The 18731-nt window shown below is 40.2% G+C and overlaps 1 pseudogene; it reads right to left on the reverse strand.

The window, feature by feature from the left end:
* The window catches only part of LOC138031345 (uncharacterized), a 41375-nt pseudogene that overhangs the window by 2803 nt on the left and 19841 nt on the right, over nt 1-18731 (reverse strand).

An 18731-nucleotide genomic window follows, 5' to 3' on the forward strand; every position in this document is an offset into this window, starting at 1 on the left:
TCGTCAAAACCTAAAATTTGGTGATTTCACGTTGTTGTTTTGGGGAGTACGGCAGAGAAATGCACGGAAATTCGTGCTGCACGTGCAACACGATTACTTTTCCTTTTTTAGCCAATCATATTCTTACTTTGTGGCGTTGCCGTTGCCGTTGCCGTAGCCGTCGTCTTTGCTTAAACCCCCTAATAGGGAGCTTAAGATTTTACGACGGCGACGGCAACAACAACGGCGCAAAACAATGATATCATTGGTTAAAAGAGCATGAATAATCGTGCTGCCCGTGCAGCACGGATTTTAGCAAATATGCTTGCGGTCCTCTGCAAAACGACGACGTGAAATCACCAAATTTGAGGTTTTGACGACAACGTGACCAGGCAAAAGAGAATCTTTCATTCTCTATTTTCACTTTGTAACTGCTCGTACCAATTTATTTTTCGGAGACTTCGCCCAAATTGTAAGAAGTGAGCGAGACAGAATAACCGCGAAAGAATTATGATAAAGCAAAGTGATATTTCGAGGTTTTCGTTGAAGTCGCCGTCGTAGATCTTAAGGTCCCTAAAATGTTTCCTGGAGTACGGCGAGGAAATGCACTGAAATGCCAATAATATTCTTGCTTTGTGGCGGCGTTGCCGCAGCGGCCGTCTCTGCTTTAACTCCTTAATATATTGATTTAAGAGAAATTACTGTCATTTTAACGCAAATGATTATTACCTGACCACTGCTGTCCGCCTCTTCTAGCAGAACTGTCCTCGAGTAATTTATCATTCTTTGGCGCAGGTAGGGCTCGAACTGTTCCTTGGTCATCCACCGCTAAAAAAAATGAGAAAGGGTCTGTTTATCTATTTAGCTCTTTGAGGATGTAACAGAAATGTGCAATTGATCAATTCATAGATGGCGTTATGGCTACGACAGCAGAGCGGTATGCAGTGCTGACTTAAGCATTTTACCTCTTCTTTTCTTTTGAAGCTTTGGTTTAACTTTGTCATTTAAATTAAGTATGAGGATCACTTCTCATTCGTCGATAACCCGCACATCAATTTTCCGTTTATTTCATTTCATTTAACGAGTGCTTCACGGGAAAAAATGACCCTAACAAATTGACCTGCTCCCAGCCGTGTGGCTCCATCCCTCAGTCAGGTAGAACTGTTTCTCCGTCATCACAGAGGTCATCGGTTAAATTCTCGTTGGAGCCACCTGTATGTTCCAGGGCTCGGTTGTTCAAAAGCTGATTAACGCTAATCCCAGATTAGAAATTAACAGAAGACTTTATTTTCCTACTCCTAAATATCAACGCTAAAATTCAGCAAAATTAGAAAACTATCAGAAACTATCACCAAAAAGTTGAAATCATGAAGCAAAAGTTCAGGCTAATCCTGGATTAAGTTAATCGGCTTTCGAGCAACCGGGCCCAGAGGTGTCTATATGAAGTGACAATTGCTCAAATTGTCCAGCTAAAGGAGAGGATCCTTCTCTCATTCGGTGTCATTTAAATTATCCTCAGGAAATAAACAATGCAACAAAATAAGGACGCTTTCAATTGAGAGTGATGATAAAAACGGAGAATAGAACCACGTAACACAACAGGGCAGACGTTAAGATCTACGACATCAACATCAGTGAGAACGACATTGAAACAATATTATTGTATAGATACTGATGGAATACTTGGATTTTCCTTCGTAGGAAATGCCGGAACATACTGATCATTTTTATCTTTCACATGTGATCATATAGGTTTCGTCATAGTAACTAACACGATTAGCCAATAAAACGCGAGCTTGGCCTCGCCTCGACCCAAGCCCCCACTCGCTTTTCCCTCGCAGTCGTTTTCGTTTTCCCGACTATCTGGGAGCGTGGAACAGGCTACCATTTCGACAATTAATATAACAAGTTGTTTTTAATCAAGACATTTCATCAGTATCTATGTGATAAACAGAAAGAACATTACATGGTCGCTCGGGGATACGAATTTTATCGTCTCGTGCTGATAGTACCTCTCAGCACTCGAGAATAAAATTCGTTTCTCCCGCGGCCATGTTATGTCCTCTATATATCAGACGAACAAAACAATAAATTCACAAGTGCGTTTGGAATTCTCGCCATTTCTTAATACTTCTCTGCAAACCTGTGACGTGAAATGACCAGATCACAATATCTGCGGAAAACGTGGATGCAAAGCGGCAAATTCGGATCATCTCTCTCATTTTGAAAACCACCGCTTTTTACCAATTCAGTTTAGTGAGTGGCTTTGGCTATTTTGAAGAAGCTGAATACAATACAATACAATACAATACAATACAATACATACTTAATTGACCGCTCCCCATAGGGGCTTTCAGGGCCAATGAAACACAACAACAACAACAACTGTTAAGAATCCCAACTGGCCGGAGGCAAACAAGTTGGCTATTTACAAGTGCAGCAGGGACAACCAGGAACAAATTCAACGAGTGGTCAGAGCGGGTCTTGAACTCGGGATCCCCAGATCTCAAGGCCAGCGCCCTTAACCACAGGGCCACACTGCCTCTCTGAATAAACTGGAGCGGTCACGGAGAAGTTTGAAAAACGAAAACTTGCGTAGATTTTAAGGTCCCCCTCGTGGGGCACAAAATGTAGCAATTCTTGGTTTGCATCCACGTGATGAGACGGCCATGTTGGTGTACAAAACACCAGGAAGTTTTCTATTCACCAACATAGCAGCCACGACGTCAGATGTAAACCCTCAATAGGCCATTTTACAGTTGTGTGCTTAGTGACCTGGCGTATGAATGGCTGCGAGGCTGTCGGTGACCTTGTATTAATACAGACCTCACTGCTTTTATCACGTAAATTGTGCTATTGTAATTCCAATTAGTCAACATTAACGTTAGAAAAGCACAAAGGTTTGTATCAAAGCAGGGTCACTGGCAGCCTCGCTTCCATTCTTAGGCCAGGTAACTTAGCTACAACTGTAAAATGGTCTATTGGTGAACTTGGTGGAACTGACGGCCAAGTTTTTAAATCCGTAAAACTGAGAAATAACATTATTTCTTCAATAAGAAAGATAAAGCCATTGCGATTAGAAATTACGTGGTTGGCGGTTAAGCTATTAGCTGTGTGGGCTCTGAAAACGATTTTCACATGTAAAAAAAATGTCACTTACGAATGCAGACACGTTTGCCTGTATAGCTCATGTAATAACCAGGGTTACACAAGCAAGTATTACCACTGGTAACGACTGCATACTGAGGGCAATGCATGTTTGGTGTTACTGGAAAAGAAAAGACGTTAATACATGCTGACAAGAGTGGTAGCCTCGGTTATTTGAAAGGTGCAGCGATATTCACTGGATAAAGCACTATCCCAAAGATGCGAATGCACATTGGCAAAAGCGATTGAGGCATCCATTGGATAGTAGCCTTTCCCAGTGGACAACGCTGTCCCCCACTAGAGCAAATTAGGTTAAGTAGCCACATGGTCAATGATTAGTTCACGACACAGTTTTCATTTTTCGATTTTTCATGCATTCTTCGTCTTATCAATTGAAAGGCGATATCGAAAACTTTCTATGCAACCAACAAAATCTGCCTTTTGGAAGGTTAAGACAATCACTTTATTCAAACAATCGATTAGCAAACAAAAATAAAGGAATTAGGCGTTCAAATTTTCGTAAGAAGGCTCAGTTTTGAGGATATATGATTTTGCGGTCCATTAATCTCGCTGAAACGAATTATAATGTAAATTAAATTACCGGTAACTTAATTGTCAATCATTTCGTCCAGGAAGGAACAAAATAGGCAAGCACTGCGGCTATAATTGCAATAGTTACCTTTCTTGCAGGAAAACCCATCTCCTTTATAACCTTTCCGGCAAAAGCATTTTCCGTTCACGCATCGCGCGTGAGGATCGCATTCAGCACACATATCAACTGTAGAAAATGATAAGCAGTTGTTGTTTAATAAAAGATCACTTCCAGACAAAGGAGAAAATCGCACTGCGAGTGAATGCAAGTAGCTTTAAGTTACACTCTCATAGTTAATTCTGTCAAATGAATAAAGCGATACACGGGTAACGTTTCAATAGAAACGTAACCCTGCTATTTACTTGTTTCGTACTTATTTACGCGAATTGACATCTGAAATTTTTCACTTTTTGCGAACGTCTGACCGGCTCTTAACACAGTTGTGAGAAAACGCGATGATCGGTTTCGATTTCCACCCTAATGTTGGCATATTTTCATGGCAGCCGCTTCGGTTAACGCTCAGGCCCCAGTTCTTCGAAGGGTGGATAGCATTATCCATTGAGGAAGGAAAAGAAAAAGGAAAAGGAAAGGAACTTTATTTAAGTGCCCAGTCGTTCTAGCTCTAGAGCACTACGTGGGGACACTGTAAACTGAATTTAACAATCAATGCATATTCAGATAAATGTTGGTTTTTGAGGAGGGGAAACCAGAGTACACTGAGAAAAACCTCTCGGTGCAGAGTACAGAACCAACAAACTCAACCCACATATGATGCCAAGTCTGAGAATCGATCCAGGGCCACATTGGTGGGGGGCGAGTGCTCTCACCACTGCGCCATCCCTGCACCTCAGATAACTCAATTGGACCTGCTGGTGTTTTATCCGCTTGATAGTGGTTTATCCCGGTGGACAGTGTTATCCACTTCTCGAACAACCGAGGCCAGATGGATACGATGGGTTAATAGACACTACTACATTTGTTTTCGTATAGCTTATTCTGCTGATGCGTATAGTGCCATGTGACCAATCTAGTTCTAAAATCAGACTGTATAGGGGGCTTGAAAACAATCTCTAGAGACACAGATAACAATGCTGCAATGTACAATTGCTGCATGGACGACCAAAAGGAGCCTATGAGAGTTCTTTTGGTGTCGTACTTCACTCTCCTCAAAAGGTTTTCTAAATTTAGAGTCGTCACGTAAAGTGGGCATATAACCAACCATTCAATCAGGACGCCACTCTAAAGAGAGAGTATTGAAATGATGACAATGACATAGATGTGTTCAGCGCTTTGGCAACGATACCTATTCGAGAAGGCCCAGGATGTAGAAACTTGTTAAAAACGTGCATTGAAAGAATGTGGGCTTATTTACTTACCATCACAGAATCTTCCTTTAAAACGAGGATTGGGACAAATGCAGTCAAAATCCTGATTAACCCCTGTTTCCTTACATATGCCTCCATTAAGACAAGGATTGGGATGGCATGCTACTTTTTTAGGTGGAGCTGTCAAATGATCAAATAAACCACAAATTATATTTCGTCTACACATTTTTTATAAGAACCTTGGTTTACTGTTGTTGTTGGTCTTTTTGCGTGAGTAGCATAAATAAAGGTAAAAGAAATGTGACACGGTAGTGTAACAGGAGAATTATCTCAAATATTTAAGGACAATGTGGTTTTCTTATTGCAAGATGCAATGAATTCGAAGAACGACTTAGTTTGCAGTCGAACTTAGTACACCACACGACAAGAACATGTTAAAGGAAACCTCCACTTCAACAAAAAATAAATTTAAATCACAGGAGATAACCGTTACAGTCAAGTCAGTTTGAAGTATTTTCGTATCCGAAATAAATAATTTTTAGAATCGCCTATTTTTGTTTTTAAATTTCGCGGGCGCCACCATCTTGAATAACTGTGACGTGTTACGGTTGCCCTATTGTTATTAGACAAAAAATCTTTGTGTCAGAACAATAGGGCAAGGGTTTTATTTCTGAAAAGTAATCAGAAGGGCAAGATGAAACTTTCTGCAAAGTTAAAAAAAAATTCTGTCCAGTTGGTTCAGAGCGACCTTAATTTTGTGATTTCTTTATGGTAGCTCTGAATCCTCTAGACATAATTAATTCAAGTTTTCGAAAGTTTCATCGTGGCCTTCTAATCACTTTTCAGCAATAAAAAAGGGAGGTCCCCCGTTCGTCTTTTGAGACATCAGCAACTAAATCCAAAATATAGGGTGTTTTTGCTGGGCTTTCCCGTTGCCAAGGTAACTTATTACATCACAATGATGATCAAATCTTGTTTGAAAATGATCAGTGTTTCATATGGTACCATAACATTGCTGTTACGCGATACAGTGTTGTAGCGTCATTCGATCTAAACAGAGAGTCTTTCGAGCCTCCTTAAACGCAAGAAGAGTAACGCTTTGACATTGGAGTGTTCACTTTCAAGGGTACCAAGGAACCGGGCTGCAGCTGCTGTCCAAGAATTCCAAAGGAGAGTAAGTTACAAACGTTTGGCTTTTCCCTTAACAAGACAAGGTTCTAAACTGTGAAGTTACCACACGTCTTTACAAAGTTTGATGTTTCCCTTATAAGGCATCGCTTTTCCACTGTCGTGAAATACAGAGGGAAATCCATGGACTTCAGGCCTTTTCATCGTTTGGTCAAGAAGTCTGTACGAAATAAATATCACGCAAAACGGGTCGCTCTCGGCCAAGTTTGTGTCTGATGGCATCGACAGGTTGTCATTTGACACCATCTAGCTGCAGTCAAGATAAAAGCCCTTTCCTCTGAGGCAATAGAGGTATATACAATCTTGGATTCAGTTTCTGCCTAGGCAGAAAAATGTTACCAAATTAGCTAGATTCGATTGTTCTTGGGGTAAGGAGTCAACCTTTGAAATGGACCACTTACCAGTTGTTGGTGTAGTTTTTTTCTCACCACAACCGTCCAAACGTGTGCTCAGGACACACGCACAGAAGTGTCTTTTGATTCTTATGCATTGAGCTCCATGGAGACACTTGTTTGGCTACAGCTTACTAGAACGGAAAGCACAGTCTGAGTCAGATGGTGGAGCTTCTACAAAAAATAAATACCAATCTCTATATTCAGGAGGGAAGAGTTTGTTAAAAATGTAATTCGAGTGAATTATTCAAATCAACGCAGGAAATGATGCATCGAGCGAAATCCCTGTGCCTTTGAAAATATTTTCAATGTCTATTTTAACATTTGCCGCACGTGCGGAGACTATTCATAAGGGCAGTCCGCGGTTTAAGAACAAAGCTGTGCGAACCATGACCTGGATAAACCTGTTTAGAGTTTTAATGTTATTCACCACGCGGGGTCTCGTTTAGGTTTTCTCCCTACTTTTTTCCTGGCTTCATTTTCCTGTATCTGTGTAAGCTTGCATTCTTTGGGAGAAAAAAAAAAAAACGCACCCAAAAAAAATAACAAAATGTCAATATGTAAGATTAAATAGTGATATACACACGTCTAGCACAAATGATCCGTTGGGAAACGTCTCAAATAATTTAATTTGAAAAACTACAAAGTGAAGTGTCAAGGCATTTTCCATGTATCATAACGAGCCAAAATGGCTTCATTTAACCGAAAAATGAAGCATTAATTCATTAATGTTCAGCCAAAGCATCATGATCTTCAAACCAAAACGTTGGTCAGGAAATAGGTTCCAGTTCATTGAGCCAACTATCGTCCTATCAAACGTAAAAAGAACGACATCGGAGCGGTTGTGTGAAAGGACCAATGAAAAGTGAGTTAGTCGATTTCGGACTACGTTCGTCGCCATATCAATTTGCTGACTATTAAAATAGTGCAGTTATAATTGTACTGATGCTCACCAAAAGAAAAAACAGAAAAAAGATAATGTAGAAAAAGGTTATGATATCTAGAATTTTCTGAACTTGGTTTGTCCTTTTTCTTAGTTAAGAACGTTCTAGAAATGAAGAGAGTTAATTTTCGATGTTTACTCGGGGATATTCGATAATTTGTTAGGATTACTTGTTCGATTACTTTTTCGGTTGGAGATTCCATTCCTGTAAAGCAGCACTCGGTTTCTTTTTCCGAGAATCCCATAGTCATCACCGAAAAATAAGGTTGCGTTCGATTGACCGTATTCCGGAATAGGAATTCATAGAATAGATCGCGCGATGTGAAGGAATCCGAATCCGGAATCCAGCAAATGTTAGGATTTGGAATCCAGAATCCACAACGTGGACTCCGAAATCCATTGTATAGAATCCACAAATTCATAGATTTTCGATGGAATCCAGGATCCACTTCGGTGGAACCCGTGAGTTCGGAATCCGGAATTCATGAATCAGGATCCGGGATCCAGAATTCGGGATCTGGAATTCGATGGCCACCTGGATTCACCTGGATTCATTTATTCGGGATCTAGAATTAGAAATCCTTTGATTTTACGGAGATTCTGGATGATTTCACATTAAAATTCCGACACCTACTAAAATAATGCTAAAATTCTAAAAAAATATCTGTATTATTCTTGTTGCTTCAAAACGACAGACATAATATTATCGTTTTAACTCACCAAACCACGTATTCTTATTCCGGAATAGGGTCAAGCGAACGCCCCCTAAATCTCTTCAGACGCCACGGTAAACATGTAACATTTCTTTGAGTTCTAGAAATGGTTACAGACTGTTTGTGTTTGTATTATTATTGGGTGGTAGACTTTCCCTGAAATAGGATGTTATCTAAAAAGTTTCTGGAACACCGTATGTCGGTAGTAAGAAAAGCAAGAAGAAGAAAGCTGAGGGAGATACTATTTCACCGCGTGGTATAAACGAATTAGGGCGCTTTAAGCACTCGACGATCTCTCGAGACGCAAACGGCAACCATAAGTAAGCTGTTTTTTTTTGTAACCTGTCTTTGCACAACCACAATGTAAAGGGTCTTGAGAACAGCGGATGAAAAATAACTTGAAGAAATAAAACAATCTTTACAAGACATGTTTCGACATAGTTATGCCATCTTCGGTTGTGAATGAGCTGTACAATTTGAATTTAATCCTATTTATAAGAAAAGCTAAATAAGGTGGATAAATTGATACAAATGAATTAGCGAAGATACTTAGGTAGGTACTTATCGTGAGTGCAAAGTAGTTAACGATAAAAACTGAAAAAAACTTCGTTTACAAGTTGTAAATGTCGTAACCACATTTATATATCATTTTAAAATTTTACTCTTAGTGTACAAGTGTCTTAATGGCTTAGCACCAATTTACCTATCTGAACTTTTACGTTATAGAAATAGTCCACGATTACTTCGTTCTAGTTCTCAGGATTTTTTAGCCGTGCCTAGATCAAGGTTAAAGACGTATGGTGATAGGGCTTTTTCCGTAGTTGCCCCTAGGTTATGGAATCGATTGCCTCCTGAACTCAGGGGTGTTACATCTGTCGACCAGTTCAAGGCACACTTGAAGACATACTTATTTAAATTGGCCTACGATGTTTGATTTTAGTAGTTTTAGTCAACTTTATTATTTCTTATAATAGTTTTTACTGTGTATTTTTTATATAGTTTTTAACATATTATTGTACAGCGCTTTGAGCAATTAGTGGATACTGCACTTTATAAGTGTCTATTATTATTATTATTATTATTATTATTATTATTATTATTATTATTATATCTTTTCTTATTAGATTAGGATTATTTAAAAACTATAGATCTTTTCTTCATTAGAGAGGATTAGTTTAAAAACCTGGTAGAAACCCGGCGTGCTTTCTTAGCGTGCAAAATCTTCAGTTCTGTTTGGCGTTCGCGCCGATTTCAAAAACGCGGCGTGCTTAAGATCGTAAGCTCCGTATTCTTTTTCAGTGATCAAACTTTAATGAGTGACCTGTCGCGAGATTTCAAACGAAGTCTCTCTTTCTCCCTCTCGAATAAAAAATTGCGAAAAGATCATGTTTGTGATCTTTCAACTCTATTCTACATGTCGCCATTTCAAATGACCAGCTCACTGCTTTTCAACTAAGCATTAAACAGCTTCATAGCTCAGTTGTGTTAGAGCGTCCGCACCGGAATCGCGAGGTCACGGGTTCAAACCCGTTGAAGTCAAGAGGACTTGTAACGCTCATAACTCGGTTCACTGGGAGTTGTCGCTTTAAACGTGGCTCCTCGCGAAAAACCTTTTGTATCTTCCCATCTATCTACTGTTGCTAAGGTTTTCAACTAAGCATTTAAACAGATTCCAAGAGAAGTCTCGGTGGGGGTTTGGCTCCTCGCATGCTTCTTGTCCACAAGGTGGTTTGCACAGATTGTTTGGTCATAAAATGCGATTCTTGTTCATTTAAAGAAATGCGGCCTGAGAAATAAAGATACAAAAGAAATGCGGCCTGAGATTTCCAAATGTTCTATAGTTTGAAGAGCTCGCAGACCAGTGGAAAACATTGTCCTTTCAGGACCTAAATAAACGACCGATCTCCCAATGCAGGAGTTCTAGTAGCTCAAATGGTGCAGGTTTACGGAAGCCGTAGGTTCGAAAAAGTTGTTTTCTCAGAAACCTCAGAAACCTTAGACCACAGTTAAAACTCTTTTGTATGTGGTTAAAGCGGCTGATCATAATGGAAAACGATCTTAATTACCTGCGCAGGTTGGTCCTTCATAAGGAAGCGGACAAGTGCATCGCACTTCACCATAATCTGTGAAGTCGCATTTGCCGCCATTTAGACAAGGGTTTCCTGTTTACACCGTCTTTAGGCAGACAGAGATTATCCACTGTAGAAAAAAGAGATTACACTAATTAGTTTCAATATAGTTAATATAGGTAGTAGAACTTTGTTAACTTGACCGTTAACATAACAACAAATTCGTTTGTCGTCGGTTCGCAACTGTAACTTATCCAAACTTATGCTGGCTGTCTTTTAGAAAAAGGAGTGTGTTTTGTGCATGGGCAGGACCGAAACCGCGAGCAAAAATATAAAACAAAGAAAGAATAAAAAAACACTCAGTATTTTCTACTGGTCGATTTCACTTCTTTAACATCTCAATTAAGCAGTTTTTGTGTTACCGTTATTTTGCAGCCTAAAGTGTGGGTTTTCTAATCAGACCTAGAAGACAGGCATTTAACCACTTTTTGATACCAATTCCTTTCTAAACTTGCAGTTGATTTTGAAATCTCGCGCGCGCCGCTGCTAATTAGTATGATAGTTAGGACTTTACTCATGCATATCAATCATTATTAAATTCTCAACCTCGGATAATCCAATTCTAGCTTTCTCATGGTTTCTGTTCACTAGATCTCGGTTACCAGTCATTATACCTGCGTTTGACCTTATATGGAAATAATGCGGAAAATTTCGCTCAGCATAAATCACTTTCCGGTCGTACCTTAAACTTAAATAAAATTTAGCAAACCCGAAGATTGAGAATTAATTAAAACAATTTATTCCATTCGCCCTCGTTGGATACCAGATTGGTAATAATGCAAACTCGATGCTATGCCGCGCGTTGGCCTGTTACCATCTTGCATCCAACGAGGGTTCATGGAATAATTGTTAAATATCCGACCATCCGGCGCCATGCACATAAATGGTTTGCAAGCAATTTATAGAGAGAGAAAGCAATGATGTAATGCACAGTTGCTGGTGGACCAACAAAAGGAGCTAATGAGAGATCTTTTGTTTTTCGTCTACTAACATGGCGGCGATGACGTAACATGAAAACCGCCTATATTTGAACTGCGGAAATTGAAACACACGAGAGTTGGAGATCATCGCAGTTCATTAGTAATTTAATTAGTTGCGAAGAAAGCCTGCAAAAAATCTATTCTTGAACGGGGCTCGAACCAGGACCCTGCGATTGTTCTGCACTGCTCTGCCAACTACTAAGCCAACCAAGCAAACTGGGAGATGGTCTCTTGGAAGTTTGAGTTATATGCCATCAGAGGTGAGCAGACGAATGGAAGCGGAGCTTCGCGCAAGGCGCGCGCGAGGACCACAATGTTAAGAAATTATGGCAACTCATCTGTGAGAGAAAATTTGGTTTGGGCCACCCTACCACCGTGCGACCCGTCCACCCCCCCCCAAGCATGCAAATGTGACCAGTATCACGTGACCATATCGCGGGCTCAAGGTTAGAACTCATCGAGGTCAGCTGAGTTTCTTTAAGTTGACCGCTGACCAAGTACTGGGTCTCGATTGCATCATTATTGAAATAGTAAATAACCTTGGAGCTCCGCTTTTAGGCTTGGTTAAATCTATATATTATTGTATATATGAGCATATATTTCTGCATCTATCAATTAGTTTCTACTATTCAAGCCTGAATTTGCCCCGTCTTTCCTTTCGCTGCTGCTCATAACTGCCACTTATAATTATGTCCAGAAATGCAACAGATAGGCCATTTCCGAGTGCATGTCTGCCTCATCTTCAAAGCGAGTCTAAGTGCGAAGTTTTTCTTCTGAAAAATAGTTTTCATTCATATGTAAAATAGAACTTTTTACCACCTCAATAACTTCGCACTTAGACCCGCTTTTGAAGAGGAGACAGACGTGAACTTGGAAAGGGCCTTCTTAGATGCACGCTCAAATTTGACATCCAACACGAAATGTCCCATTTAAGTCGTAATCCTTTGCTACATATTTGCAACAATAACGTAAGGGGAAAACGGTTAGCTTAAGTTTTAGCCTAGGGTAAATGTATGCAGCTTTATCCTTACTTGTTGAGCAGCTTTTGGGGGACAACTGTGACTTACCGTGTTTTTTTGTAATTCTGCGGAATTCATCCTCAAGCGCCAAGGGCCAAACTGCGTTTTTGCTTGCACTTGCATCAAAACTTCCGACGCCACCACAAATGACGAAATCAATTGATGCGTGACTAACCCACCAATCAGCATCTTTTGTTCCCACGGAACATTCGTATATTCAATTTCGACGCCCTTGGAAAGCAATGGAATCTGTACTGTATCATAATAGTGTTCGAGTTGTAGACTAAACAAAAACTCCAATTCCACTTTTCAGAGGCGAATAGATCTTCCCGGCTAAGTTAAGAAATTTGATTGATGGAAGCCAAAACGCAGTTTGGCGCTTAGCGCTTAAAGGTAAGATTCCGCAGAATTATGAAAATCGCAGTAAATTGTCTGTGTACTTAGAAACGGGTGATGTTGAAGTTGGGGAGGAGAGCAGGGGGACACTTTGTGACGATTAAGCCTTAGTTTTCACCAGCGACGCAAAGCGCAAGCGCAAGCATCGCCTTGTGAAAACGAAACGCAGCATAAGCAAAAGGAAAGTTGCTACGTCTGGCCAATTAAAGCACTCGTTCCGGATTCCACGCGTCTGAGCATTTGAACAAAATGGCGGAGGCCGTGGTTGATTTTGATGCCTGTGTCGACGTTCGTCTTCACTAGCATAAGCTAATAATGCTTTTGCTTGCGCTCGTTCTCCAGTGAAAACCAGGCTTTATTGAAATCCGCGAGCATATAATTAGGGGCAATTCTAGACACACGGTAACAAAAAAAGAGTATGCCACTCAAACGAAAATATGCAGTCCTGAAATTGGAAGAGACAGTGTTACTTACGAAGACACGAGACTCCTTGATATGGTGCTTCACAATCATCATTGTGGTACATTGTTCGTCACCTCACATCTTCCACCATTGTGGCACTTGAAATTAAAGCACGGATCAAACTCTAGAGAAACAAGAGCCGATCGTTTTCGTATAATTACTATCCAAGTATGGAGTACCTTGACAGGTAAGAAATTCTTAAGTTCCACTTGATCAAGCAATTCAAAACAATCATTTTGGACTTAAACGTTACCCCCACTATCCAAATAACTTGAAACCGACTGGGAACAGCAATTTGCCGAATGTGGTTAATGGTCGAAAAAGCGACGAGAAAGTATTCGATAATGAATACAGGAATGAAAGAATGGAAGAAGAGGAAGAGATGAATGACTGAGTGAGTGAGTGAGTGAGTGAGTGAGTGAGTGAGTGAGTGAGTGAGTGAGTGAGTGAGTGAGTGAGTGACTGAATGATGAGTGAATGATTGAGTGAGTGAATGACTTTACCTCTGTGAGAAGTTCTGTTCGTCGAAGCCAAGGAAGTGACTGTGACTGAATTACCAAAGGCAGTGCGCTTGGAATCTACTTTACCTCTGTGCGAAGTTTTCTGTTGCTACGTCGAAGCCAAGACAGCTACCAACTGACAAGGTCTGTAGACGAAACTAGTTGCAGTAGCATATTCATGTATGTGTTGGAAGTAAAAGCAAATAAAGTTTTTCCTTGTCACTATTGTGCTTCTTCAGTTCCTCAAAAAACGAGCCCAAACTGATTCTAACCCGAAGACTAGACCAACTGCATTACATTCATGGCATAAACGAGTGAGGCCTCATTTGTGGACCTAGTTTATGACACATGAAACCCCTCCCCTCCCCCTTCTGCCCTCAAAAATATATTTCGGTTCCTCAACCTCATTCCAGGGGCTTTTCACTCCCAAGAGTACGAGGGGCTACTATCCTCGGCGGTGAAAATCCCTGGAATGAGGTTGTAGGTTCCTTTCAATTGGAAGCTTAAGCACGCGCGTTTTTGAGACGCGGACGGCAACCGGAAGTGAGCTGTTTTCCCTTTTAACTTGTCGTCACACAACCAATTTATATATTGCTAAGAATCTTTTCTCCATTAGAAATGATTAGTATAAAACTCTGGCATGGGGCACACACCACTGTCCTGGCACGCAAAATATTCTCTTCCGGTTGCCGTCTGCGTCTCAAAAACCCGAGTGCTTAAGCTCCCCATTGAATCATTTAAAATAATACCGTGGCAGTGTGGCCCATTGTATCCTTTAGCGCACTCGCACCACCAATCAAAATGACGAGGGTCGGCAAGTCCGGGCTCATGGCACGTTCCACCGTTTTCGCAAGGATTTGGGTGACAATGGGAATCTTCTAAAAAATAAAAAGATAGCCAGGGTCCGGAATTAACTTTTTGGTGCTAGCGTCAGGTGGTGAATAAAAAACAATTTTTTCGGGTCGCCAGATGGAAAAATTTGGTCGCCAAAAGTGTCCATAATATTTTTGCTTCTGATGATATACAGAAAACATGAATGTCTAAAATACATTTCTAAGTAGCGCTTGAAGCATTCGTATTTCCTACTTGCTAAGGATCGAAAAAGGTCAAAGACTTGAACTTAAACTTTTCAATGCGTTTCCATTGAAAACGTGTCGAAGCTTGAAGATTGCGCATAACACCCGTTTCGTTGGGCGTGTAATTACACAGCACAAAGGCGGCGGGATAGCATGAATTACAAGCCTTGCGCACCGTACAAAGACTTCAACTCATCACTAGTCGCGCGAATTGTCAATGCCCAGGCCACTAATGAATCAAATTCGGTCGTTACGTTCGAGAATTTCATTTGATTTCAATGCTTTTAGACTTACGATATGGTTATTTGGTATTGTGTATGACTTATCAACCTAAATCCCTGCATGTCCGTTTCAAGGGTAGGTAGGTATTGTGACGTTGTTTTAATACTTGTTTCAATTAAATAGACAACCAATATTGCAAACGAGAAAAAACAGTTTTGAAGAATTCTTCAGTTAAGTAATGGTGGCTAAGAAGCAGGCAGCCCAGCGGCAAAAGTACTTAGAAGCTGCGAAATATTAATTTTTAATTGAGGGCTGATTGGCTAATATCGGAAAATGTCGTAAAAAGATGAGAAAAAAATGAAAAAAAAAGCCTTTTTTGGATTTTCTTCTTCCCCATGCCCTGATGATCTCTGCTCTCGGCCAAATTTGGGCAAAAATTAAATGGCGCATAGAATCTTGAATATTTACAAACATAGTTTTTTGAAGGCATAATGATTTGTTCTACGAAACAGAATCTAATTTTTTTAGACGGCAAGTCGATTACATTTTTCATTGAAATTCAAATTTCGCGCTTTTAGCTGCTTACACCAATGGGAACAGCCGAACTTAATTTGATTAAAAATGTTGGCACATTTTAATTAACCGACGCTATTGCCGCGGGCTATTGTTTTTCTGCCTGCTTTTTAGCCGGACAATTACTTAATATGAAGGCGCTTCGTACGTTTGTGTATAATGTACAGTTTAATGTCTGGCAGCCAAAAATTTAAAATTAAGGATTTTAAAAGACTCTTCGTCCGGTACCCTTTGTTGCAAAAACGCGGCAACATCACTTCCAAGGTGACGCACAATTAGGAAGAATTTTAGACAGCTGGACTTAGCGATTTTTTAAAATCCTGCTATACATCTAAACGATTTTGTATAATCCATCTTTTATTTCCTTACAGCTGAAGGAGATCAGGGAAGTCACTCTCGAATCAACCACAAGTTTATCGTTCGTATAGATCAAGTCTCCCCGGCAACCCTCCACGAATTTGACTTTTCGCGCGATATTAGCAATGCTATCAGGAAGCAGTGTTGTACCCAGGTTATCTTTCCTCAACGTTGCTAAATTAACTGCTTCCGATTCGGATGCCCACGATATACTTTAAATAAAATCCTTCGTTCGCTCGTTCTTTATAAAAATAACTCACAAACTTGTGCAGCTCGCCAGAAGACATTTCAGTCGAGTAGTCAACAAAAAAAAATGAAAACACTTGTTTGTGCATCTTGTCAGTATGTAATTACTTCATGTACGGGGCGTAACATCATCAAAAATTATGCGGCGGCTGTTGTCGTATGATTACGTTGCGTGGGAGACGAGTATCAAGTGGATAATTTTATGGCAATCATTCTCGCATTTTTTAGCTAGAACAGTGCATGAATTTTTCGATTTAAAAAAATTGTTTCTTCGATCGCTGGCTTAGTTGGACGCAAGGTCGAAAGACTTCGCGATCAGTCGCCATCTGGCGACCAGCCTGAAAATTTCGGTCGCCAAAGCTCAAATTTCAGTCGCATTAGCGACCAGCTGGTCGCAATTTCGGACCCTGAATTAGCATTTGGATTGTTACAGATGTCAAGTGTTTGGATTTTGACCCCAGGTAGCTAAGAGGTGTAGTTGTTTGAAGGGTATTTCAGTTTAACGGAAACATTATTTAGAGTTTGGATCTTGTTGATTCCAGTTTGGTAAGAGCTCTAGTCGTTTGAGGAAACATTCTTTAGTATTCAATAGGGTTTTCGTTTGAGGCCGGAAGTCGGACGCTTTGTTCGGCTTTTCATCATTTCACGTCCGGAACTTTGACGTTATAAATTTGATGGCTTCTTAACTTTTAACTCTACCAGAACTTGACACTCTGAAATTAAAATATTGGGCACAGCATGTTTTTAATACTTTATCTCTATATGGACAAGGGAGTTGATTTTTTCATATGTTTACAATGGATCACTAAATATTTGGTCGGTTATTGCCTAACAGTGGTAAATTGTTTTGGGTCCTATAATTGTTACACGTAAGTTACATACGTGGATGACATATTTTTCCGTCTCCAGTATATCCTGGCCTGCATGCACAATTGTTGTAAATGCAAACAGCATGGTGATGACAACCATTGCAGATCTTTTCCTGAAATAAATCTAAGAGACAAACAGAAAAATCAGTCAGTGATGTAGATACAGGCGTGACCCTGGGAGATTCCTGGGATCCGTTTCTCAAAAGTCCCGAAAAGCCATTTGTGAAACTGCCAACCGCTTGTTTTGGGAAGCCGATCTTTTAATATGTTCTCAATTCAACAAAAAAGAAAACTGACTGTGAAGGTTGACAACTCGAATCCTCTCCGTTCTTGAGGTACAGCGGGAATTGTCACACCCGAAAATAGCCCGTAAAGTTTCGGGACTTTTTCGAGAAACGGGCCCCTCGTACCTTTCTCTCTTAGAAAGAGAGCCTTATGGTTCTCATGGATTCCCGACACAACCATAGTTTATCAATCCTTTCAAAACTTGCCCCCGTTTCGGTGTCAGTTCCCTTTTTTTCCCATCAAAGTTCTCTCCAGCTTTTCTTAGCTTGCACGCACGTGATTAGACGGCCATGTTATACGAAACAAAAGCAAAATGGCGTTCGCCTTTGCATTGTTCACTACACCAACATGGCCGCCATGACGTGAGGTTCAAGCCAAGGATATTCTAGAAAGTCGTTTTTCTTATAAAGCCTTTAATATCCAAGACGTATTTGAGTCTTTCGGCAATTTCAATCTCAGTGTTCATCAGTTTGACCGTGGTGTGGGATAACTATATTCAAGTAACTCTCTATTTCACTTACGTTCGCATCGGGATCCTCCTCGTCCCTCGGGACAAAGACAAGTGTATTCATCATGCTCGGGGATACAATGTCCACCAAATAGACAAGGGTTGATTGGACCACAAGGAGAATTTTGGAAAGACAAAGATTCGTACCCTTTCTCTGAAATGAAAATTATTTCAATGAAGAATAACCAGCAAATTTATTTATTGTCTGTAGTTTTCCTTTTTGTTTGTTTGTTCTTCTAATACAAATACCTACTATGCAATTCTATGTTTTGATGGGCTTAGCCATCATGGTATATGAGCTATTATACCATGCTCTACAAGTGTCTGTCAGTTACTGCACGCATCAATATTCTTGTAAAGTGGGGAAGATTTAACCATAATTTGTGAACCTTTTTAATAATATAATTATTCCACTCGCTCTTGTTGAATATGCGATAATTATAGCTAATTCGGGGCTACGCTCCTCGTTGGCTATCTATCATCTCATATCGAACGCGCGCTCTTGCAATAATTGTTAATTAGTACATACCACACAAGTGGATAGTGCTTTTCGCGCATTCTGATTGACTGGCTTCCCCTTTCCCCGTCGCTTCGGTTACCGAGGCGCAAATGTTATCGATAAACTCAGCTGATTATTTAACTTGTGCTGTATATAATAAACCACTTTCGAAAATACCATAATAGTTTTGTTTGTACCCCCAAATTTTGCATAAGCATTGTTTCCAGTTTCTCTTGGGACTCACAATGGCTTCAAGAGAAAACAGAAACAATGCTTGTGCAAACTTTGGGGCGATAAAACAAAGAGTATTATGGTATTTTCGAAAGTGGCC

Source organism: Montipora capricornis, chromosome 14, assembly GCF_036669925.1.
Source record: "Montipora capricornis isolate CH-2021 chromosome 14, ASM3666992v2, whole genome shotgun sequence".
In the NCBI taxonomy this organism is placed as follows: domain Eukaryota; kingdom Metazoa; phylum Cnidaria; class Anthozoa; order Scleractinia; family Acroporidae; genus Montipora; species Montipora capricornis.